The following is a 25,948-nucleotide window of genomic DNA, read 5'->3' on the forward strand; positions in this document are numbered from 1 at the left end:
CCTCTCTGTCTTTCCTATCTCTCTCTATTTCTCTCTGTCCTATCCAACAATGAATGACATCAACAACAATAATAACCACAACAAGGCTACAACAACAAGGGCAACAAAAGGGGAAAAAAATGGGCTCTAGGAGCAGTGGATTCATGGTGCAGGCACAGAGCCCCAGCAATAACCCTGGAGGCAAAAAAAAAAAAAAAAACCTGAATGAAGTGGTGACTGGGAGTAGTGGAGCAACTGGTTGAGTGTACATGATACAAAGGATCCAGGTTTAAGCCCCAAGTCCCCATCTGCAGGAGAGAAGCTTTGTGAGTGGTGAAGCAGTGCTACAAGTGTCTCTCCCCCTTCCCTTTTGACTTCTGTCTCTACCCAATAAATAAAAAAAAAAAAAGAAGGAATAGTTAAAAACCAAAAAAACTGGATGAACTTTGATATATTCTGCCTTCTGGAGCTCCCCATGGAATTAGGCTGAACATAGTCTTCAGGTGGGACTTGAACTTGTTGCAATCTTTCCCATCTGCTTTTCTGGTATCTTTATGGGCTACACTTGAGTTTCCTCCCTTTCCCTAATCACTTGCACACCAATTCCAGGGCCACCAGGCAACCTTGTTTCTATCTGCTTGCATTCACTCCAGGCTGAGAGAACAACAGTGAGAGTTCTCTTGTGGACCCACCTGATGATGCTAACTCGCTGATCACCTCTGTATAGCTGGAAGGCTCTGGTAAAGCAGCTTAGCTCTCTAGCTCTAAATGTCTTCATCTTAGCCACATCTCCAAGCTGCAGTTGCCTCCTAGCAGGCTCCTTGTTTCCACTCTTGCTCTACTACAGAATGATTTTAAGAAATCAGATCTCTACACTGATCTTCTTTAAACCCCCAACTGTTACTCAGGGCCTTTCCTTTTCCTGTGCTCTCAAGCAAAAGCTAGACTGCTCAACAGACCCTGACGACTGGTCCTTCTGGCCTCATTTCTCACCACCATTCTACTGCCCATTTTTGCCCAAGGACTGACATCAGTCTTGCTCCTACAGGGTTTGGTACCAACAGTCTGAAATACTTCCCCCATGACTTTCTTAAAGGTCCTTCCCCTCATCAGGATCTTAGCTGTCATCTCCTCAGAGAGCCCTTCCAGTACCTCCATCTCTCATTACCCCTTCACCCCCCCTCCCCCCAATTTAATCTCCTGTGTGGCTCTCATCTCTGTCTAATGTTGTTCTTGTTCCTTGCTCAGCTCTTCCTATTAAGATGCCATCTCCATGACAGGAGACTTTGCCTGATATGATCTTCCCAGTCATGTCACTTGGTATGCAGTAGGTGCTCAGTAAATGTGACAGGAAGAGGGAGGAGGGGTGGTTGGCAGTTCTAAACTTGCAAGATGAGGATCCATAGTGCACAATCCAGCCCAAGCCTCTGAGGAGAGGTTCGAGAGGCATCGGCAGTTTACATATAAATCTCAAAAGACACCACACTTCCCCTTAAAGTATGGTCCAACTCTGACCAAAGATTTTGCTGCTCTTTTTGGCTCAGACAGCCCAGCTTGACCAGGACTCACTATGTTCTGGTCTCTGCCACTCCACTGGCTCCACTGAGTGGGCATAACAGCCTCAGATCAAAGACTGTGGGGCTTTCCCAATTCTCTTCACAGAAGCCTTTCTAAAGCTTATGTTCAGTGACCCCCACCCCAAGCCCACAGTGATTGCTGACTCCATAGAGTGATTGAAGTCATTCACATGACGCCCCACGTCTCTAACAGCAAACACTGAAAGTCAGATCCTCTAAAGCTCTTGCCTGCTCTTTCAGCATTTTGCCTCTTTTGTAGTGATGATTATGGATTGAGGCAATCAAGGCCAGAAAAACACCAGTGGGTTTTTAACTCTGGCAGGCGGGTGGGTCTGAAAAACATCAGAATTATCCAGTTCAGAAAGCTGGCCACTGAGTAGTGGTCAAATGGGAGGTCTCTGGCTGTGTGATGTAGGTCCAGTGGCTCTGTTGGACAGGGGCATATAGATAGCTAAAGGAAATTAAATCCGGCTCCCCCCAATTCTGGGAAGCAGAGTTCTAAAAGGACTCTCCAGATTCCTACCTCTCTGGCATACATACTCTGTGCTTAATCTCCTTCCACAGCTTGTGGGAAACATTTGTGAATATGATGTCACTCTGTGATTAGGTTTTGTTATATGGAAAACATAAAAGAATTCCACAACTAAGGTCCCCAGTCAGTTGACTTCTAAAGACACAAAAGGGAGATTACAGGGGGTGGGGGGTGAGGTGGGAGGGTGGGGGGGGAGGGCTTTTCCTAATCAGGTGAAAAGATAGATCTGACCTTTCCAGAAGAAAAAGACTCTTCTGCAGACCTTGAAGAAATAGAATTGTGTTCTGTGATGTTGTGAAAGGACTTTGTGCAGGGACTATGCTGAAAGGAACTGACAGTAGTCCCCAGCTGGCAGTCAGCCAGGAAACAGTAGGCTCAAGTTGTTGAGTTTCACCTACAACTTGAATGAGCACAGCAGCACATTTCAGGCTCCAGATGATTATGAAGCTTTTGGTGACCTCTGGGAGGGGAGCAGCTTCTAAGACCCTGGTCAAATATCACAACTATGTTGTGCCCAGACTTGAAGTCCATGGCAGGTGTGAGGTATAAATGTGTGGTACATTAACCCACTAGGTTTGTGGTGACATTATTATATATACCCAGGCTCCAAAAGGGGCCCTCTCTAGGGCCCTGATGCCATCTCTATGAAATCAGAGGCTTCCAAACCTATTTTGTTCTCCTGTCCTTAAGGCCTTTGACTCAAGGTTATTCAGGTTTCAGTAATACCTCTCCACTGATTGGTAGTGCCACTCCAGGGTATCCCAAATGCCCTTCAATGAATAAAAATTGAGAGGGTCAGGGTGAATAGTAAGTGACTTCATATACTTAAAGCCCTTGGTTTGTAGTTTTTTGTTTTTTTGTCATTATTGTTGAGCATCACTGCTCTGGGCAGACTATTCCAACAAGACGTAAAGAAACAGAGAGCTAGAAAGATGAGGGATAGGGAAAAGAAAGATACCATAGCACTAAAGTTTCCCCCAATGTGGTAGGGACTTGGTGCAAATCTGGGTTGTGTGCTTGGCAAAGCCGGTGCACTATGCAATTGAGCAGTTTTGGCAACCCTATAGTTACTTCCTCAAAATAATTCTTTTTTTCAAAAGTTTATTTTATTATTATTTATTTATCTTAAAATTTTATTAGTGATTTGATATTGATTTACAGAATTACATGTCAACACGGATATGATTCCATACCGTTCCCACCACCAGAGTTCTGAACCCCCAATCCCTCCATTGTAAGCTACAGCAGTTCTCCTAAGGTTGCAGACATGGTTTAACTATCATCTCTACAACTGTCTGTCTACACTTGTACTTAATTGCCCCTTTTTCTTCAGGGTCTTGTCCTCTCTTCCCTGCCAAGCCACACACACTGCTACTTCATCTAAATGTCCCTCCCTTTTTCCTCCTCTCTCTGGGTGCTGATGGAGCTGGAGTTTAGAGCCCTCTTATCCTCTTCCTCCTATCACTTCTTCCCCACTGAGAGTCTGGATCAAAATTGTCTCCTGGATAATTCTCTACTGCTTGTTTCCCAGCCTATAGTCATCTAGACAAGTTGAGCCTAGTTTGTATTTTGAGGTGCAACCCTGTCACTCTCTCTGGGTTCTCTTTGCTTTGTTTATCTTCAGAGCATTTAATTGCCTGAAATGTCACATATGATGCGTTTGTGGATTTTATGTATAAATATAAAACCTAACTGTTCTGGAATGTTGCAGGTAAAGGTTGAGTAGACAAAAAGAAGAAGAGGGCTAAAACGAGGGAATTATTAACCTTTTGCTTTTTCTTGAGAAACTCCAGACCATGTCAGGTTCAGATGTGATTGGACAGTTATTATTTCTAAAAAGAGGGTGTATTTGTGTGTGTGTGTGTGTGGGGGTATCAGTGGCAGCTGTCCTCTCTCCAGTTTTCAGGTAGATCTGTTGAAATTGGATTTTACCTTTGAAAGTCCAGGGTAAATGTCAGTTTTTACTAACACTTAGGTTTCTGCATTTTTGAAGGCAGTTTTTAATGAGGAATTAAAAAAAATTATTTCAAGCATTATTCTCAGATAGATGCTTAGGTATACCTGAAGTCTGAAGCTACTCCTTGAAATAATTGTCCTCTACCTGCATTGCTGTCTGTCACAAACTTCAGAGAATGATTGCCTAGAGTTCAGCTCTGGCCTCCATGGTCAAGTTGTAGACAAACTCTGAACACTACCACTCTTGACCCAGTCTCTGTCAGTGGATATTTCTTTGATGGTGGAAATAAAGTTAGCCTATGCTGTTCATTACAGAAGCCTGACCACATTCAGTCACTGAAAGGTGACTTGTGTGGCCAAAGACCTGGTTTATTTATTTATTTTTTCAAATTTAAATAGTTACATTTGGCCTGTGGTTTGGTATTAGACAGTGTCGTACATTTTTTTTCCTTGTGTATTTCTGTCATTACCAGAGACATATCTATTTGCTGTTCATTTTTCACATTAGAATCTAAGCTCCATGTGGGCAGGATTTCAGTTTTGTTCTCTACTGTATCTCTGTTCTGTAGCTTAGTACTGAGCACTCAGTAGGTGCTCATTCAATAATGACTGAATCTGTACAGAAGCAGATGAACCCAGTATGAGACAGAGTGCACAGAAGAATTAGAAATTGGCAGACCTATGGGAGGTCAGTGCAAAGGACAGCTGAGGAAGTATTAAGTATGACCTGAGCTGTAATCTTGATTTTGACAAAATTTTGCTATGCTACCTTGCATAATGTGATGAGGTTTCTGGGTTTTGTTATCTGTTGAGAGTTTAAACCACTCTAGGCTGTTGATGCCTCAGGGCCCATTATGGGTGCCAAACAGCCTGCAGGGGTGTGGGAACTGACACTCACCCGTTTTGTGAGGGCATGCCCTAGATAACAGCCCTCTCAGAGTCACAGGCAAATCTAGTCTGCTGATACAACTCCCAAAAGCCCTTGTGAGCAAGTCTCCACGGTCTCCAATGCTTTCCCTTAATGTGCCTCTTAGATAAGACTCTGGGAAGTTTACCAAAATCCTAGTCTACTTGGCTTTAAATAACCAATCTGAATTTAGCCCAGGAATGGCAAAGCACTTCACCCCTGGAACCTATTGAAAGCATATGTCCAAGATCTTGTAACTCTCTCTACCTGTACCCTAGGGGTCTCCAAAGTTTACCTTATTCAGGGTCACCCAGATATTTGAAGATAAAATATGCCCATTTGGTTTGATCTGCTACATTACATTTTTGGGGATTGGAGCACTTAAGGTTTTTCTTTATAAATGATTCCTGAGGGTCAGGCGGTAGAGCAGCGGGTTAAGCGCACATGGTGTGAAGCACAAGGACCTGGTTCGAGCCCCTGGCTCCCCACCTGCAGGGGGGTTGCTTCACAAGCAGTGAAGCAGGTCTGTAGGTGTCTATCTTTCTCTCCCCACCTCTGTCTTCCCCTCCTCTCTTGATTTCTCTCTGTTCTATCCAACAGCAATGATAGCAACAACGATAAACAACAAGGGCAACAAAAAGGGAAAAATAGCCTCCAGGAGCAGTAGATTCATATCATAGTGCAGGTACTGAGCCCCAGAGATAACCCTGAAGGCAAAAAAAAAAAAAGAAAGAAAGAAAAGAATAAATGATTCCCAGATTAAAAAAAAATGGAAGCAAGCAAACAAAAAACTTGTTTGTTTACTTATTTATTTGCTTTTGTGGTGCCAGGACCCACGCATGCACCCTACCACCACTCCCAGGACAACTTTCTCATTCTTTCTGTTTTAGATAGAGGAAGTAGGGAAGGAAGGAAGGAAAGTAGGAAGGAAAAAAAGAAGGAAGGGAGGTAGGAAGGGAGGAAGAAGGAAGGAGGGAGGGAGTGAAAACTGGAGCACTGCTGTACCATCCACAGAGCTACCCCTGTGTTGTGATGTTCCCATTTAGTGTCAAGGCTCAAACCCAAGACCTCATGCATGGTAAGATGCTCTGCTGGGTGAGCTATCTCCTGGTTCTTTAAATTTCAAATTTATTTTCTGTTTTTGTCCTGTGAAGGGTGGAGAGAAGCAGCCATTCTCCGTTGTTGGCTTCAGAGTGCTAGGAGTGGCATCGATACTGATGCTACAGAAGGACCTTGGGGGCAATGGTTCTTCAAAACAATTCTCATGAAGTTGGCTACTTCAGCTCTAAAATGGTGCTAAGCAACATTCTCCTCACACCCCCACCCGCGTCTCTCTATATTTTGCCACCTGGAAGCTGAAGTTATGTGTTTACTGCTGCAGGATTCTCTCTGAAACTGTGAATGCTGCTGCCTCCCTCCCACTCTCCTGCTGGCAGGTTGGAATTAATTATTCTTTCTCTTGCCTATCCCATGGCATTTTATTTCTAAAATATTAATGACATTAAGTTGGGACTTGCCATCTTGGTCTGATGCTTAAAAGCAAACCACTTGGTTCTATTTGTTTGAGGCCCAGGGGTGAAATAAGCCCTAAAGTCACAAGGTGTCATAAAGAGATGGCTCTTCAGTAGGAGCCAGAGGAAGCAGGGCCTAGTGAAGTTCCTCACAGATGCTGGTTAAAGGAGCAAAGAGCATGTGTGGGTGTGAGTTGGAGGGTGTTTAGAGACCCAAAGATTTGATATGTAAAAGGACTAGAGAAAGTGACCACAGTATCTAAGGTGAGGAGGCCTTTAAGATTGATGGACAGCTTCCATTCCTGAGAAAAGTTTAAAATTATGTAGGTCAGGGGCTGGGTGGTGGCATACCTGGTTGAGTGTACATGTTACGATGTGCAAAGACCTGGGTTCAAGCCCCCAGTCCCCACCTGCAGGGGGAAAGCTTCCTGAGTGGTGAAACAGTGATGGAGGTATCTCGCTGTCTCCCTCCCTCTCTGTCTCCCCCTTCCTCTCAATTTATGGCTGTCTCTAGCCAATAAATAAATAAAGGTAATCAAAAAAACCAAAACAAAACTCTGTAGGGTAGCCTGGGAGGAGCACAGTGGCTAGAAGGCTGGACTTGAAAGTATTAGGTCTTGGTTGATCCCTGGTATCTCATATGCCAGAGTGATGTTCTGGTTCTCTCTTCTCTTTTGAACATTAATAATTAAATCTTTGGAGAAAAAACCCTAAAGGGGCAGGACTCAATTCCAAATATCTAATTTTAGAACAAGAGAATAAGAAATTGGAGCTACAGGGACCAGGTGGTGGCACACCTGGTTAATTGCACACATTACAGTGTACAAGCCCCTGGTTCCACCTGCTGGGGGAAAGCTTCAGGAGTAGTGAAGTAGAGCTTCAGGTATCTCTCTGTCTCTCTCCCTCTCCCCAACCCTCATTTTCTCTCTGTCTCTGTCCAATAATAAGTAAATTAAAAAAGAAAATAAAAAAGGATTTGGGGAGGCAATGAAAGGACATGAGAAGGATTTGATGAAATGGTGGTACAGAGGCATGCTGGGACTTCTTTCAAACTAGCAGGAGAACAGAATGCTTCATCTAACTGGAGTGGGATTATAGAGGATGGAGTTTAATCTTGAAAGTGAACCTGGTTAAGGAATTTCAAGTGATTCATGTAATCTCACCTCACTCAGTTTTCTTAGTGAAGCAAAACTAATAATACCCTGCAGGCTGTTATGGGAATCAAATAAGAAGATAAAACAAACAAACAAACAAAACCAGACTGCCTGCCACTAAGTTGAATAATATACCCAGAAGGAACTCAGTGATGGTGCTGAATAAATGAAGGGTTAAAATATTAGTGCACTGATGCTAAGACAGCTGTGTGATGTCTGGTATGTCTGGCATGTTTGGAGATGACATTTTGCAAAACTGAAGTAGCTACTCCTGCCACTCCACCTGTATTTCCAATTTTTTTTTTTTAAATCTTTTTATTTTATTATTGGATTGAGACAGAAAGAAATTAAGAGGGGAGTGGGAAATAGAGAGATGGAGAGACACCTACAGCTCTAATTCACCATTTATGAAGCTTTTCCCCTACAGGTGGGGACCAGGGGCTTGAACCTGGGTCTCTGTGCACATTAGTGTGTACACTTAACCAAGTGTGCCACCACTTGACCCCCTGTATTTCTTTAGCATTAACCTTTTCTGTATATTCCAGGATTCTTTCCTGTAAGCACCCAAGGCTTGCTACCTTAAGGGCTTCCTTGGTCTCTAGTTATAGGAGTAGACGTGCTTCCCTCTGGACAGGCTGCATTGCTACATAAATAATCCATATTTCTTGCTTTTCATTTGGGTATGACTATGCAGGTATGTTTGTTGTGTATTCCCTCAGAGAAAGCCCTAGCAGGATTTACCCCCAGTTCATTATTGCTCACCAGTTCACTAATGCCTCTTAATCTGATTCACATTGCTGCCTCATTTCCCCCGCTCATCTACTGGTGCATCCTAGCATCACTTCTCAAATAAAATGTATATATACACCCGCTCAGGTCTACTTCTGGGAGGATCCAACTAAAGGTAGCATTCTAATTAAAGAATTTATAAGTTTTGGGCAGGGGAGATACATAATGGTTAGACAAAAGGATTCTTATGCCTTAGGCTCCAAAGTCCCATGTTGAATCCCTTGATCACCAGAAGCCAGTTCTGATTACCAGAGTAGTGTTCTGGAGTAAGAAAGAAAAAAAAAAAATAATAAAAATAAATTAAAGCCTCTACTCCCCCCCCTCCTTGAAGCTGATCACAAGAAAGACTAGAGTGTTCTGTCTAGAAGTTGATCCCCAGGGGCCTGCCATCTGATGCATGAAGTGAGCTAAGAAAATATAGTCTTTGAAAGTGCTTGACTAGACGGCAGTGAATCAGTCGCCCCCTGCTAATCTATGGACTAACTAAGGTGAAGACTCTGCTGAGGCCTGCTGTGAAGCCCTGAAGCAGGTGCCTGGATTGTTTTCCATGACTCAGCAGCACAGTTGAAAAGCCTTCAGGGTTTTTTCCATTGCCGCCTCTCTTGGGTTCCCATTTCTAAAGTGCTCATTGGGGCATAGGGCTGGCTGATCATTGTTTCTGTCATTATGGGGGAGTCCTTGCAATTAGAGGAGAAAGAAAGGTCTCCTTAAAAAAAACGTAACTTCCGGAAGGATAGAAGAGAAAAACAAAACAAAACAACAACAAAACCCCCTTCAAATACAATTGTTGTCACCAAAACAAGCCCATGTGAAATTTCAGATAAACATTATCACAAAACTGTAAGAAGCAGTTTTTCCCCCCCAGTTTGAATCTAGAAGTGTCTGCTTATCTTCAGTATTCAGAGGAGAAATTTTTCCCTTTGATTCTCTCCTGAATATACCACACATCTGGTCTGTGATTACCTAGCTATCTGGAGAGATGCAATGAGATGTTCCAGTGTTCTCTTGACATGATGATGTCATCGAGCATTAGCCCTAAAACTGGGGAATTGAAAAGTGGTTGGGGGGTGGGGGTTGGGTTAGGGGCTGGTGGTGGCTCACCTAGTTGAGTGCATATGTCACATATGCAAGGACCCAGGTTCTAGCCCCCGGACACCATTTGCAGGGGCAAAGATTCACAAGTGGTGAAGGAGTGCTGCTGGTGTCTCTCTCTCTGTCTGTCTGTCTGTCTCTCTCTCCCCCCCCTCCTTTCTTCTCAATATATGGCTTTCTTTATCTAATAAAAAAATAAAGACAATAAAAATGTTTTTGAAAAAGAAAGTAGATGGCAGCAAGGAATAATAAGCCATGTCTGCATTCCCTGCTTTGTGAAATTTAGTAGAAACTATATAGTCCCTGTATGGACAGGTAGAACCTAGTCCCTAGCTAATGGTAGATAGAAGGGCTTTTTTGACTTACATGCCTAAGATTGGTGGGGCAATGGTGAGCCCTTCCTTGCTGATTCTGTGTGTGGCCATTTTACTCTGATCGATAAGACAGTAGCAAGTGTGGCCTATAAGGACTTGAAAAGTGCTGATATATTGGGGATTGCTTTCTCTTGCTAATTTTAAATGATGAAACATGTGATCTAGTCATGCCTAACACCACAGTTGAGAGCTCACAACAACCAATACTCATGGAATTGAAGACATCAAAGACCAATATGACCTTATTAGTCAATCTCACTGAAAACTACCTAGTAACTCATAGGCTCATGGGCAATAAGAAATGGCTGCTTTTTCATCTATTAAGTTTTAGGGTGATTTGCTATATAACAAAAACAATTGCTCCCAGATATCAGTGGTTCCTAGATGACATGCAGATGCATACTACCTCCACACCAATGGCTTCCTTCCATCCTACCACTAGGAAGCTTCAAACCTTGGTATGGTACCAGTAGAAATCTTAGATGTCTTCATATCTCTTTTTAAATTTTTTTTATTCTCTTTATTTATTGGATAGAAACAGCCAGAAATTGAGAGGGAAGGGGGTGATAGAGAGGAAAAGAGACAGACACCTGCAGCCCTGCCTCACCACTCATGAAGTTTTCCCCCTGCAGGTGGGAACCGGGGGTTCGAACCTGGGTCCTTGTGCACTGTGACATGTGCGCTCAACCAGGTGTGCCACCACCCGGCCTCCCATATCTCTTTTTTTTTGTTATAGTTATTTCAATATATTTTTTCGTCACCAGCTTAAATCCACGATAGTTAATAAACTCATTATTGTGAGTTGTTACTGATAGTTTGACTTTTGAAAAGACTTTATGTTACTATATCAAAAAATTTAGAAATGTGTTCATAGCTTTACTTAAACATAATTGATTTATTATGAAATTGTAACAGTTTATGCATTAAAAATATCACCCTGCAATAGACTCCATCAGGCTGTTAGTGGGTCAGTAGGAAAAAAAAACCTGATTCTTCTCAGATTAAAAAAAAAAGTTGATCTATCTAGTGCAATTTATTCACTCTAGCTTGTCTTTCAAGATATTGGCATAAATCCTGTGGTATCTTGAAAAAGTTGTGGCAAAATAACCAAGATAAATTCTATTTATATCTGATTCTGGCAGAAGAAAGAACCACTAGGAATGCTATGTATTTAGTAGGCAGTGGAAGCAACTTAGGCTCTGTGATAAATAGAAGAGGCGCTCAGATTGAAGATGTTTGGAAATTCAATACTAAACAATAAAATCAGGTTGCAAATAATAGTAATTCTAGAAATCAATAATTTTCTTTCCATGGATTAGTAATAATACTGGGCATCTGGTCAACTTTCACAACTACATTGGTTAACCTGTCATTGATTAGGTGTTCTTTTCCAAGGCAGTCAGATGTATTATTCCTGAGATTTTTTTAATCTGTAAAATGTCTTCTTTTTCTAGAGATCTCATGGAGCTTAAAATTTACAGACCATAATTTGGAGAATTATTAGGATAAAAGAGTCGTGAAACAGAGGCAGGCTAGATCAAAATAATTGTTTGGTAACTGACCTAGCAAAAATAAAGTCTGTGCATATAGGACATAACTTTTGTTGAATTTATTTTTCCTTTATTGGAGGAGTTAATGGCTTACAGTTGATAGTAAAATACAATAGTAAATTATAATAATAGTAATAGTATAGTAAAATACAATAGTATAACATGTCTCTGTTTTCCATATAACATTCTAACACACCACACCTAGGTCCTCCTCTATGATATTCCAGGACCTGAACACTACCCCCATCCCCAGAGTCTTTTACTTTGGTGCAATACAAGGACATCATTTTTGTCAAGTCATTAGCTTATTGAATCAAAAATAGCCATTTTAAAAAATGATTAGTAGTCCTTGCCTACTTCACTGAAAGGTCAACTTTGGTTAATTTGACCAGAGTTATTAGTAGAACTGGGACTGGGGTGGGGGAACATAAAAGACTTATGTGAGTCTCAAAGCCTAATCTGAAAGATTACTTCTTTAAATGAGCCACCGAGGAATGAACTCAGGGCCTTGCATATGCATGGGAACAATACAACTGAACAGTCTCTGGGGCACACATTTTATTGATGGGGGGGTGAGTGGAGGCAGAGAGAAGACAGAGAAACACAAAGAGAGATACCACAAAAGTGCTCAACTATTCATGAAACTCTGCAAGTGCTGCATGTGTTGTTGTGGCTGAACCCAGGACCCCATCATGATAAGGGTGAGATACAGAATGAGATACCACCTGGTTCCTGGAGGGTTAATTCTTAACTGAATAATAAATGAAAGTTGCGGGGGTTGGGCGGTAGTGCAGCAGTTTAAGCATGCATGGCACAAAGTGCAAGGACTGGATCCTGGGTAGAGCTCGGGCTCTGCACCTGTGGGGGCGGGAGGGGTGGTGTTGCAGGGGGGGGTTGCTTCACAAGTGGTGAAACAGGTTTACAGGTGGCTATCTTTCTCTCCCCTCTCTGTCTTCCCCTCCTCTCTCCATTTCTCTCTGTCCTATCCAACGACAATGACATTAGCAATAAGTAAATAAATAACTGTTGCATTTAGGAAACTAAAGTTGAAAACAAACCGTAATGAATAATAATAACAGAAGACTATGAAGTCATATTCCTGGAATACAAAAGCAAGAAGCGTCTGAAGCAAATAGAATGAGAACATAAGCTTGAACCTAAATTTTCTCACACAGATTAAAAAGGTCTTATTGTCTGGCAACATTTGGGGACTTGCTTTTTCTATAATATGTGTACCTTCCTGTACTCAATTATGACTTCAGATGCCATCTCTGCTTATTTACACTCTCACTAGGCCAGGGATGACCTGCTTTTAAACTGAGACTTTCTGGTGATTGATAAATAGATGGATTTCATTTAATGCAGAAATAGGACAATTTCCCTTTCATCCCCCTTTTCTTTTCTCCTCATTGTATTCAGGCAATATTGTGGTATGATTCAGTATTATGGTTGGCTAGTACTAGGGCTTACACTTATATCTTCTCCCACTGGATCATACAAGACCATATAAAGTTCAGATGAGACACAGCTTAAGTAGTTATCAAGGAGCTAGCTGACACTGGCTCTGGCTTATGGTGGTACAGATCCTCAGGCATGTGGGTCTATTTGTATAACCATTCTGATATCTGCCCTGCTTGGAACTCACTTTTCTATATTAAATGTACAGAAAGTCCATGAGTCAGGCAGTAGCACAGCAGGTTAATCACATGTGGCTGGAAGTGCAAGGACCAGTGTAGGGATCCTGGTTCAAGCCCCCCCCCCCGCTTCCCACCTGCAGGGAGTAGCTTCACAGGCGGTGAAGCAGGTCTTCAGGTGTCTATCTTTCTCTCCCCTCTCTGTCTTCCTTTCTCAATTTCTCTCAGTCCTATCCAAAGACAGCAACAAGAACAACAACAATAATAACCACAACAATGATAAAACAAGGACAACAAAAGGGGAAAAAATGGTCTCCAGGAGCAGTGGATTCGTGGTCCAAGCCCGGCAATAACCCTGGAGGCAAAAAAAAAAAAAAAAAAAAAAAAAAAAAAAAAAAAAAAACCACCAGGAAAAACTCCAAACTGAGTATTCACTCGTGTTTATGGTATATGGGAAAACTGCCTAACATGATAAAGTGAAATCATTTCACAGAAAGAAGCAAGGATAAGAAGTAGAGACAGTACCATAATAGTGTTAAGCCCTATTTATGTTATCAGTTGGTTCATGAAGTGGAGAGGGGAGACAGTTCATACCTTGGAATCCTTGGTAAGATATTTACCACCAAAGAGTATTTTCTCTGAGTCAAGAGCAAAAAATAATACTCACTTCTAGAGAGATTGCTATAGAGATGAAATATAATCCAGCTAGAGTAGATATGTGTGTGTATGTGTGTGTGTGTGTGTGTGTTAGCTATAATAAGATAACCAGCACACTGTAGATATACAAATGGTAATGTGGTGGGGGCTGGGGCAATGGCACACCCAGTTAATTGTACATGTTACCATGTACAAGGACCTGGGTTTGAGCCCCCTCTCCATACCTGTGTGTGTGTGTGTGTGTGTGTGTGTGTGTGTGTGTTGGGGTGGGGGGAGGGCAAAGCTTCACGAGTGGTGAAGTAGGTCTTCGGGTGTTTTTCTTTTTCTTCTTTTCCCTCCCATCTCAATTTTTCTGTCCTAGTAAGAATGAAAAGACGAAAAAATAATGTGGGCTTCAAAACCTTTTCCAGCAAGCTCTCTTGTCCTATAGGAATAGATTTGCAATAATTCTCCCCTCTTCCAAAGAAAAAGTAAAGTTTGAAGTCATTGTACATACAGGGTTGTTTTCGAATGTTTTCTTTTCTTTTTTTTAAATTTATTTTATTGATTCCCTTTTGTTGCCCTTATTGTTTCATTCTTGTAGTTATTGATGTCATCGTTGTTGGATAGGACAGAGAGAAATGGAGAGAGGAGGGGAAGACAGAGAGGGGGAGAGAAAGACAGACGCCTGCAGATCTGCTTCACTGCCTGTGAAGCGACTCCCCTGCAGGTGAAGCGACTCCCCTGGGGGAACCTTACGCCGGTCCTTGCGCTTTGCGCCACCTGCGCTTAACCCGCTGCGCTACAGCCCGACTCCCTTTTTTTTTTTAAAGATATTTTTAAAATATTTACTTATTTATTTTCCCTTTTGTTGCCCTTGTTTTTTATTGTTGTTGTGGTTTTTATTGTTGCTGTTATTGATGTCATCGTTGTTGGATAGGACAGAGAAATGGAGAGAGGAAGGGAAGATAGAGGGGGGGGAGAAAGACTCCTGCAGACCTGCTTCACCACTTGTGAAGCAACTCCCCTGCAGGTGGGGAGTTGGGGGCTGGAACTGGGATCCTCGAATGTTTTTTTTTCTACTTCGAAAGGGAATCATTTTGTGAATGTGGTTTAGGAGCATACATTTTTCATACATTTTATTGACTTCTAAATAGATTATAACAATACATTTTGGAACCATGTATCCAAAGCTGATTGCAAGAAAGAGTTTGAATTTGCACTTCTGCGTGCACAGGAGTGCACACACAAGAATACACATGCACACACAATATCAAACAAGTAATCCAATCCTTCCCCACAACAACAGACACATAGAACCCTTCAGACATAACTGAATACAAAATGAAGTCAACAGATGTATCTTCAGTAATGGTTCACTAATTAGTTTTCTCAGTAGCAGGTAATTTTGCATATCATATTATATTTATTTATTTGATTTCTTGACACTTTTAATGACACAAAGCCCTGCAATTCCTATTGCAAAACCAATCTACAAAACTACTAATTCCGGGAGTTGGGTGGTAGCCAGCAGGTTAAGCACACGTGGCTCAAAGCACAAGGACAGGAGTAAGAATTCAGGTTCGAGCCCCCGGCTTCCCACCTGCAGGGGCACTGAAGCAGGTCTGCTGGTGTCTTTCTCTCTCCCTCTCTGTCTTACCCTCCTCTCTCCATTTCTCTTTGTACTACCCAACAATGACAACATCGATAACAATAGCAATAATAACTACAACAAAAAAACAACAAGGGTAACAAGAGACAATAAATAAATAAATATTAAAAAAAACTCTACTAATTCCACCTATGAGTAAGAACAAATAGGAAAGGGAAATTATAGTGCACTTTAAAAAATTATTAGTGATTTAGTATTAAGTTACAAATTTTTGAGATAATAGGGGTATAGTTCCACACCGTTCCCACCACCATAAATCTGTGTTCCCATTCCCTGCACTGGAAACTGCAGTATTTTTATCACGGTCACAGAAATATTATCTCTCTTTAAGCCCTTAAGGGTTTTAAAATTGAAGGCATTAGGCAAGGGTTGGGGTACTGTTTAATTAAACTACAATGGAACCTCTTCTGGTTTCCAAACATTATCTTGAGAATCATGAGGCAATTTTCAAAGCAGAGATCACACACAAAGGCATTTTAAAATCCTCCCTAAAATAGGAAAACAAAAACTGTTGACATATTTTACATTTTGTAGCTTTTGTTGCTCATACTAAAAAATAATGTGATACCAAGACCAGTTGGTTCTTAACCAAACTCAGCATTTTATATGGCCTTCACATAATGTGCAATCAACACTGGAAATATGCATAACAAATGATGAATAACAGAACATGATAACTGTAGTTCTTACCTCCCTCTTACTATGTGCACTTAACCTGGTGCACCACTGCCCAGTCCCTTTTACCTCCCTTTTTAAAAAAAAATTATTATTATTATTATTTATTTTTCCTTTTGTTGCCCTTGTTTTTTACTGTTGTTGTAGTTATTACTGTTGATGTTGTCGTTGTTGGATAGGACAGAGAGAAATAGGGAGAGGGGGGGAAGACAGAGAGGGGGAGAGAAAGAGAGACACCTGCAGACCTGCTTCACCGCCTGTGAAGCGACTCCCCTGCAGGTGGGGAGCCAGGGGCTTGCACCAGGATCCTTATGCTGGTCCTTGTGCTTCGCGCTGTGTGTGCTTAATCGCTGCACTACTGCCTGACCCCCTTTACCTCCTTTTTAAGATTAGTGGCACTAAAAGTATTTCAGAAGCATTTAGTTCCACTCGGTTTCATGATATCTATGGGACCTATACCTGATAGTGATTTATTTCCTTTTATACATGTGAAAATTGAGATTTAGCTCAGATGAGCTAAGTCAAAGCCATACAACTAAAGTGATAGAGCTGGCTTAAGTATGCAGCTATCTGACTCTTAATCCAGTGCTCAGGGAGCTTGTCTGGACTTGTTTCTGCTGGTTGCTGGTACCACCATGCTCTGTCTGACCTTTTAGACCATACAGCTGAGTTCCTTTAATTTTGCTATTTGTATTCTACATGCCAGGAGCATGTGTTCTACAAAAAGATCTCAGTGGATTGTGGGCAACTTATGGGGAACTTTATAGAATGGTGGGGAAGAAGATTAATTTTGTAATCATAGAAAAAACATTTCCAAACTCGAAGATTTCCATGGAAATTAAATGAGATAATGTGGCAGGCATACCAGAGGCATTCAATAACTATGATTTTCTGTGGTCACCAGATAGTATCTTCATTCTCACCTGGAGAAAATAAGAGTGCATCATAACTTATAGTGGTTTTAGACTTGTTTCACTAGAAGGATTAGGGGAAAGAGAAATACAAAAAGAGGGGCCAGGCAGTGACACACTTGGTTAAGCATTCACATTACAGAAATACAAAAAAGATAAATGGGACTTAATTGCTTCATATTGTCATAAGACAGGCACTCTTTCAGGTACTAAGATTTCAAAGATGGTTAAGATATTATCCTTGTTCTCATAGATTTCCATAGTCAATTAAGAAAATGAAACGCAGTATATAATTATCAAGCAGTGTGATAAATCTTAAATGGGAGATGAAAGTATTGCTCATTGATAAGAAGAGATACATCTCTAAGTGCACAGATGAGGGACTAATAATATATTATGTTGACTTGAGCCTAACTGTTTGAAGCTTCTGTAATGATAAGGGGTTTTCAGAAAAGGGAAATAGCTGGCCTGGTTAGTACTATCATTTCAAAGATGTTTCTGCTGATCATCCTGTTCTTGCAGTGTTTCATGAATTCCAGAGTTGAGACTATGGTTGCTGACCTAAGAAGTGTTATGTTTTCCTGAAACTTGTCCCATTCTTCCCATATAGGGTGGCAAAATGTCAATATAGTCAGAGGTTCTACTAGATTAGGGTACTGGAATACAGGCATACATTTAAGGATCATTTTAGTGGCATCCTAGTTGGCTGTCATGCATAAATAGAAACAAATTCATACAAGGGCATAACTTAAGATAATTACTAAGTTGTTTGATAACCCAGGCTGGTTCTTTAATAAGTATTAAAGGCTACTGATTTTGTAGCAGTATGTCTATGGATATTCACCAAGTAAAGAACCTTTTGATCATTTGCATATTTTGGATAGTGAGCCTAATTCTTTTTTAAACTGGGTTAATGTCTTAGATACTATAAAGGATTTAAGTGAAACCTGTTCTCTAAAATAATAATACTGTATGAGGAGATGCCTACTAAAATATATTGATGGTTATAAACATGTTTAATTTATTTATTGCTTTATCTTTGGTAACATATAAAGTGCTTTCTTGGTACAGGCAGGTACTCAGTAAATATTTGTTTAATGAATGAATCCCATAACAAGAGCTGATTTATATCTGAGGACTACAGGAAATTATCAAAAGTGGATATTGCATCAACTCTGGAAGACTGTCTTGACTTTTAATGTTATGGGGAAATTCTAATGGATTTTCCATTAAAATAAAAAAAAAACACCAACAAGATTACTATATATTGGAATCTTTTCCCAGTGTTCTTCCTCACAGACTTATGGGAATTTACTTCACTCCAGTTCTATTTAGTGATGGTACAATTCCAATGTGATTTATTTACAGCTAGCTGGCAAGTCAATCTTGAACTTGTGGCAAAACAATTTAAGAAATATGCTCTTTTGCAACATATATGAATAAAGGAGAGCAGCAGTTTTGTGTACAGTTCTCCACAGAGAAGGGATTTATCCAATTTGCAGGACTTTCTGAGCTTCAGTAAGGAATTTCTTTAAAATAGCAATGAGGCAATGGTAGAGGGTGACTTTGGCCTCAAGAGGGCACCTAAGAAGCTTTCATTTTCATACATGCTGTCATCACTAAAGGACAGAAGCCACTATTTCAAGCCTGCAGGTATGAAAAGTCATCTCCCAAGTTCAAAAATATATAACTTGCCTCATTCAGATATAGGAAGTGAAGGGGAAGTAGGGATCAAATGGCCTTTTTAAAAAACCGATTGTTTTAACAAGAAAATGTCCTTATTGTTCAAATATAAAATAGATTATAGAAGAAGATCAGGTGAGATGAATCAGCAGAAGCTGGACTTACTCTAAGTTTAAGACAGGAGAATTTGCTATCTTTGGCTAGCAATAAAATCAGATGAATAATAACATAAAACTCAAAATGGTAAAAAAGAAAAGTGATTTAGCTTTCCCTTCCCATGGACCACTATTTGTATTCCTTTACTAGTTAAAAAGATCAAATATGTTTTCCTGTAACCAAAGAAAGCAATTCATAATCTAGTGCACCTGTCATTCAGCAGCAATCCTGTGATAATACTGTAATTCACTTTGAATTTTCCTAGAATAATTACTAATCACTTAAAAGGAAACACTAATCATTAGACAGGGTTTTCCTCCATATGTTTTGAGGGGTACAGATTTGTCTTGTCACAGCTATTTACTACTGAGGTTAACCTCTGTAAATCAGCAGTAAGAAAATCAGAACCTCCTCTTTCATTATAAGACTTGACCTAGGTGGGAAGATGCAGAAATCTGCAGTAGGAATGAGGTTGCAACACAAGGAGAACATGCTCTTTTCTGGAACAACTGGTAGCTGTTGGCCTCTGAAATCTAAATCTCATAGATTTTAAAGATTCCATTTTTTATTGTCCCTGTCCTTAAAGCTTTTTAAAAATGTTAATATATCCCCAAATTCTTCAAATTTGATACATTTTGAATTGGCTTCAAATATAAGTTAATTTAGATAATCTGCAATGTTACTTTTTAAATCTTTCAGAGTTCAGATTTAATGAAAACATCTTTCTCCCCTTTTTGAAAGTGGTAATGAACGAAAGGAGAGAAGAGAGGAACTAGCAGCTAGTAAATTGTTTCAAGTCAGACATACATGCTCAATAGGGGTGTCTAAATTAATTATAAAAAAAAACAGTTAGTTGGGTTAAAAAAGATAATTAAAAAATTTTAGGTAGACTTTAGGAAACAGTCTATACCAAGAAACAATAAATCTGATTGAGAAAGATGGAAGATCCCAAAGCAGTAATGACTCAGATCAGATCTTTGAGGAAGAAGGATCTCTTAAGCTTAATGAGAAAGGTGCCCAACAATTTATTAAAAGGGCAGGGAAAGGGGCTGAGGAGCAAAGAGGCTGTGGATATAGTTAATCTTACCATGTAAGCAAAGTAAAATCAGTTATAGAAGTAGCATTCAGGTCACATCCCCTGAGACCATGGGGTCACTGGAACCAGATCCATTACCCATAGTTTTCAGCACTTATTTCCTTCATTTCTGAATGGTAGAGCTACTGGAAAATATTGATTCAATTGTCTCATTTGGCAGATGAAAAAACTGAACTCAAGTGACTGAGAAACATATTTAAACAGATTGAAAAACAGAAAATTATAAGCAGTTGTTTCAGATCTAGACCCCAGTCTCCTGATTCCTAATTTCCCTATCATCACATCCTATTGCTTAGATGAGAAGGGAAAGATACTAAAATATATATATTTATATTATCTGGGGCACATCTGAAAGTTGTGGGTGATGCAAAAGGTTTCATAGTATATTATCTCTTGTTATAGTTCTCCAATACTGATTTGATGGATATAAATTAGTGGAGTCAGACTGATTACATTTAGATCTTGATTCTGCTGCTCAGTGTTAGATAAGTTATTTAATCTTTCCATGCCTCATTTTCTTTATCTGTGAAATGGAAATAATAATAGTAACCTGAATATAGAGTTGCTATGCAGATTCAGTGAGCTAGTATAGGTAAAAAAACTTTTAGTATTGGCTCACCCTTCTCCCCTCCCCCTCTACCATGGGCCTATTCTAATTATTGCTGTTTTGGGTATCTTCGTACTCCTCAGTTAGATTTATGGTATACTAAACATCATCTAATATATCTGAATGCATATGATGGTAGTTTGCATCATTCATTTAGAAATCAGAAAATGATAGGACTTTTTTTTTTTTTTTAACTGGATGAAGTGCTTTGAGATCCTTGTGAATAAAACTATGCAGAAATAGACAGCTATAATTGTCACAGTAGCAACAGCTGTAACGAAAGTTCACAGCCATCAGGGTGCTCTGGAAATTTCCCTGGAGTCTCTTTCTTTTCACAAGACTAATTTTTTAAAACTGTCTCTCTACCTACTATGTCCAGCTTCATCAATGCTATGTTGCATTCCCTTCCCTTTTACTTGATGGGCTTGGAAAACCCTATAGATTCCATTTAATTATATCCAGTCTGACCTTCTTATAACTCATCATACGCCACTACCTCTGAATTTCCCCTTAGGGAGTCAGCTTGGAAATCAACATGTTATCTTAAGGCTGTCTCTCCTGCCAGTGTTTTGGTAAAGTGTTGATATGAATAGTCTTTTGACACTTTAGAGTCAAAAATGAAATAGTATTAAGATGTATGTCTGTGACTGAAATTTATTCTTCCACATAGCATCATTGGCTGTTTGACTTCAGAAGTTTTACCAGCATTTGGAATTTAGACGTTCTACTGTGAGAATAATTACTATTATATGTAAGGTTCGGACCTGCAGCTGGACCTGTAGTCAATCCAGCAGAAGTCAGCATGAATAATGGGAAAACAAATAAGATATAATGCCTGCCTGACCTTTGTTTTCCACAATTTTACCATAGCACATTTTTTTTCAATCCTAGAAAAACTGGCATTTTTTAAAATCCATATTTAACCATACTTTATTGTATTTGATGTTGTAGAATCCTCAGAGGGTGAGTAGAAGGTAGTGCATGTTTATCATTCAAAAATATCTTCGCAGACTTATTAGCTGCTTTTCAATCTTTCTGCTAGGTGTTTATGCTGAACAGTCTGTTCTAGTCAACAACAGAAGACTGAAATTTACAGTTAACCAAGCATGAATTATCCTGATGAGTGATTTTTTTAAAATACCTAAACAAGAGCCGACATTTTTTTTCTAAATTAATCATCCTTTATAATATTGATTTGTTCTCATTTCTGGAAGAATGCAAATTAAATCAACCTTGTCAGTAATAATTCCAAGATTTTAAAAGGGACTTGATAATTTTTTCATAGCAGCTTCTTCTCAGAAATTAAACCATAGAGGATAAAGTATAAAACTAATTCTCAGTTTGAAATTAAAGACTTTCCAAAGAAATCTGTGTCTGTACTAGCACATTCCCCAAGACAAGCATTCCACTGCACCCAAGTGAATATTTTTAGGGTTTACTGACCATAGGTTGTGTTTACATAACTTGAAGCTTGACATGTATTTTAATTTTTATTTAGCAGAATTTCTCTTCAGCCTCCAGAAACTAGCTGAAGTCCTGTTTCCTCATGCAGCTCCCTCCAGCCCACTGCTCTATACCTCTGTAAATTTTTGGTTATATTTACTTGGCAGATAATAGCATATTCTCTCATATTTTCAATTATCTTATTGCATCTTCATTTTGATATTTATTAATCATTGCTTTTTACATTAGAATAATCAGATGCTAAACTTACTGATAATGTAAACCTAGTGACCATGCAAATATGAGACTTTATATATCCTCTATGGTGCTGATTGTTCAAAGTCTTTTTTCCTGCTGACAAGAAATGATATTACAAAGACTTAGCTAGCACTGCAATTAAAAATATCGATTTTTCTTACCTTTACAGCAGCTCCATAATATGACATAAATCACTTCTTCATAGTACATCATATAAAAATCAGATTTATCTTTTTTCTTTTATTTCTTTGTATTTCTTTTCTTGACCCTTTCCTCAAGTGATCTCTAATTTCTACTAATCATTAAAGTCTACATATCCCACTGAAGGCCAGTTGCTTTGGTAAGACCTGGTGCTGGTAAAAGCATCAGTTTTTTGGTTGATAACCACCCCCTTGGGGTTAACACTTACAGTTTAGAACTATCTTTAGACAAGCTAATTAAAGAACAGTCTATACTGAGCGTGTGCAGAAGTGATTGTGTGTATTTACCAAAGCAAAAACAAAATTATTAATGCTTGGGAGACTCATTATGAAGAAATTAAGAAGATTGTAAATTGTATAGTCTCAGTGTTGAGGTGATAATGCATAGCATACGAAGAACAAACAAGCAGGTACTATCAAAATGTGTGCATGTATGTTTCTTGATAAAACCTTATATACTGCTGTTCCTTCCTCCTCTCACTGTGCTGCCCCGGGTTTTTAAATTTTAAGACTTGAAATAAAAATACCTTGATTTTTTTTTTCTTGAAACTTTTCAAGAATGTAAATGTTAAAATCATGGTTCAATTGTGTTTTTCTTTAATTTCTTAGGAAAGTGTTCTAGATTTAGCCCCATAATTGTGTACATCACCACTTCCACCCAGGTCTGTGCCCTTTGCCAACACCACTGCTGTTCTCTGACTGCCCCCTCACTGCCTCCCCCCACACACCTTGGCTCCAGCTCACTCTGCTGCTAGCAAACAAACCCAGCAGTAATTGCTGATGTCCAAGCACATAATTCTGGCAGCATTTGGCTTTTCAGTTGACTCAAGTATGCAGAGAGCTGATTGGACATGCAACATGAAATCAAAGCATTTTCAAGATTCTTACCCATCTTCTCTCCCCTCCTCCTATCACTAAAACACAGTCGTTTGTTTCTTCTTCATATCACAGAGTTGTAAATTTCCACCATGCACATACATACTCTTAAATAAATTTTTGCCCAGGTCATTTTACATCTATATGCAACAACAGTTTGTACTTATATAGAAGCACATGCACACCTATTAGAATAAAAAAAAATCCTAGGAAATAAACAGATGGGAATGAAGTGATCTTTACTATCTGGACAGGACATATTATTGGTAGTACTTCTGTTATATAAACAATTAGAATTATGATTAAGCACAATCCAAGACCTTATTCTGATATTTTTTAGGGGATAATAATAGTATTTCCTTACTGCATCATATATATTTTCATATATATATATTTGTATGTATGACACTGTTATTCTTACTTAACTCACTACTGGAATAGAACAGTTTTGTTCCTGACTATTTTATGCCAGTTTTATTTATGTCAGACATCTGGAAATATTCCTATGATAATTTCTGTTCATCAGAGGATCCAAGCCTCAGAGTAGAAAATGGCTAGGGTACTTATCACTGCCTTAGCAAAATCCCGCAGTGATATAACAGAAATTGCAGTACATCTTTAGGTGAGAGTCCAGTTTCACTGTAATACCTGATCCCTTCATCTGCATTACCCTGAAGGACACATTTGGATTCTTCTGAGGAAAATAAGTTAATATGGTCAAATTTAGAAACTACCAGCCTGAGATAGGCAAATGTCCATAGGAAATAGTTCCACTCAACCTGAAACCATGGTCAGAGAGATTAAATCTATACACTTTAGAATCTGTAATATTTCTCAAAGATGTATTTTTTTGTGAATGGGTGTGCTTGTTTATATTCATGTCTAAATACAATGATGAGAAGTAAAAAAAGATCAGATTCATTCTTGAAATTGATTCTGAGTAGTTTATCTACACTTCTATTTTTATTAAATAGAAATATACATGGAACTATATGCCTCCTATAAGCAGATAGTGTTGGTATTTTCATACATACTTCACTCATTCCAACCCAAGACCTGTAGACAAATCTATGTAGTGTTAAAAAATTAAAAGAAATGAACCCCTTGATCTTTGACTGGAAGATAAATGCAGAATGTATATATGTGTGTGTGTATATATATATATCTATATCTATATACATGTATATATCTATATATCTATCTATATATAGAGAGATATATATTCTATCTTAAAGAGGGAATAGTGTAACACAGAAAAATTTCCACACATAGGCTATCATCATCATCATCACCTGAAATAATACAGTAGGTGAGAAGGATGGGAGCAGGTACGTCTCTGTAAAGGCGACCCTATGGGCAGGGCAGGATTTATTTTTCTATCTTTTTAAATCTTATTCTGCCTACTTTTTTTGTGAGACTTGGGTTTCAGAGAAGCAATTTGGCCTTCAGCCCTGAAACATCCAGCCCTGACTAAGCATCTCTGCCACAGACAGATACACGGAGAGCTGCGGCCGGGCTCCTGTCCGTGGTGCTGAAAGGTCGCGGACGCCGACGCGGGTGCTCGGTCTGCTGTCCAGGGTGCTAAGTGCTGGCAGCCGCAGTCCCCAAGGCGAGCCCACCCCGGCAGCTCTCCGCAGATCCCTCCCAACCAGTACAATCCGCCCGCCTGCAGTTGACGTGGAGCAGGCAGCATAAATGAAGTCCGTGAGGCATGGAGGCTGCTGTAGCTGTTGCAGCTCAGCTTGCTCTTCTTTTTTCGCTTCTCCAGTGTCCACACCCTGCCTTCCCCTTAATTCCTTCCTGGGTATCAGCTCCCCAGCATCAACAGTCAGAATAATTCTGAGAGTCATAAAATTTTGTTTTGGTCTACAACAAACCCCACAAGCTAACCATCTCTGAAAACTGCATCGCAAAATGGGAGAGTCCCGCTACTGTTTCAAAAGAGTAAGTTATTATTCGGCACGTATTCTCTCGCTTCCTCCCCATCACTCTATCTGCAGTGGCCCCATTCACCTTTTCCACAAGCATCTCATCTCAAAAATACTTTGTAAAGCCTCGGGCGGGAGTCCAGGGAGAGGCGCGCGTACACACACACACACACACACACACACACACACACACACACACACACTCGAAATACCGCACCCAACGTGCACAAATACTTGCTTTTGCCTATGTTTATTTGGTCCGCCCAGTTGTGGTCCCCTCTGGGTATGCAGCTATGCAGTGCCAGAAGTATGACCTGGGAAGGGAGCTCCTTACCTTTGCTTCTCCAGAGGAGGATGTTCGCCCGGACTTTGCAGGTTTCAAGTGTGGAAGAACCGCCAAGCAGGGAAGGAAGGAAAGACAGTGCCTGACCTCCCCGAGGTTTCGTCTTCAATGCAACGTGAGCTCTGCCCTCATCAAAGATGGCCGTTCCTTTTGACGTCAGCAGCTTTTAATAGCCGTCTCCTGGAGGGGCGGGGAGGAAGTGTGTTTAGGGAGAGGGAGGAGGGAGGAGGGGGGCGGGAGGGCTGCGGAGGTGGAGGAGAAGGGGGGAGGGGTAGAGGGGGAGGAGTGCGAGGTGCCGTGCATTTGACTCAACACCCTGAGCGCTTTAATGCAAACCTTTATATTTTAGTCTTTTATAAACACCTGAACAGTGGCAATACTTAAGACTCCATTTTAACACCCAGTCTCT

General features: G+C 40.0%; 1 protein-coding gene across 2 annotated transcripts in view; it reads right to left on the bottom strand.

The window, feature by feature from the left end:
• SNAP25 (synaptosome associated protein 25) overlaps nt 1-25,680 on the bottom strand; it is an 83,906-nt gene extending 58,226 nt beyond the window's left edge. Inside the window, exon 1 of one of the 2 annotated variants that reach the window (XM_007524719.3) lies at nt 25,531-25,680. The gene's annotated coding sequence lies outside the window, so the exon portion shown is untranslated. The remainder of the gene's footprint in view (nt 1-25,530) is intronic. The other variant, XM_007524718.3, reaches the window with a different exon arrangement.
• Nucleotides 25,681-25,948: the final 268 nt, after the last annotated feature.

The sequence above is a fragment of the Erinaceus europaeus genome, chromosome 1 (assembly GCF_950295315.1).
Source record: "Erinaceus europaeus chromosome 1, mEriEur2.1, whole genome shotgun sequence".
NCBI classification, from domain to species: Eukaryota; Metazoa; Chordata; class Mammalia; order Eulipotyphla; family Erinaceidae; genus Erinaceus; species Erinaceus europaeus.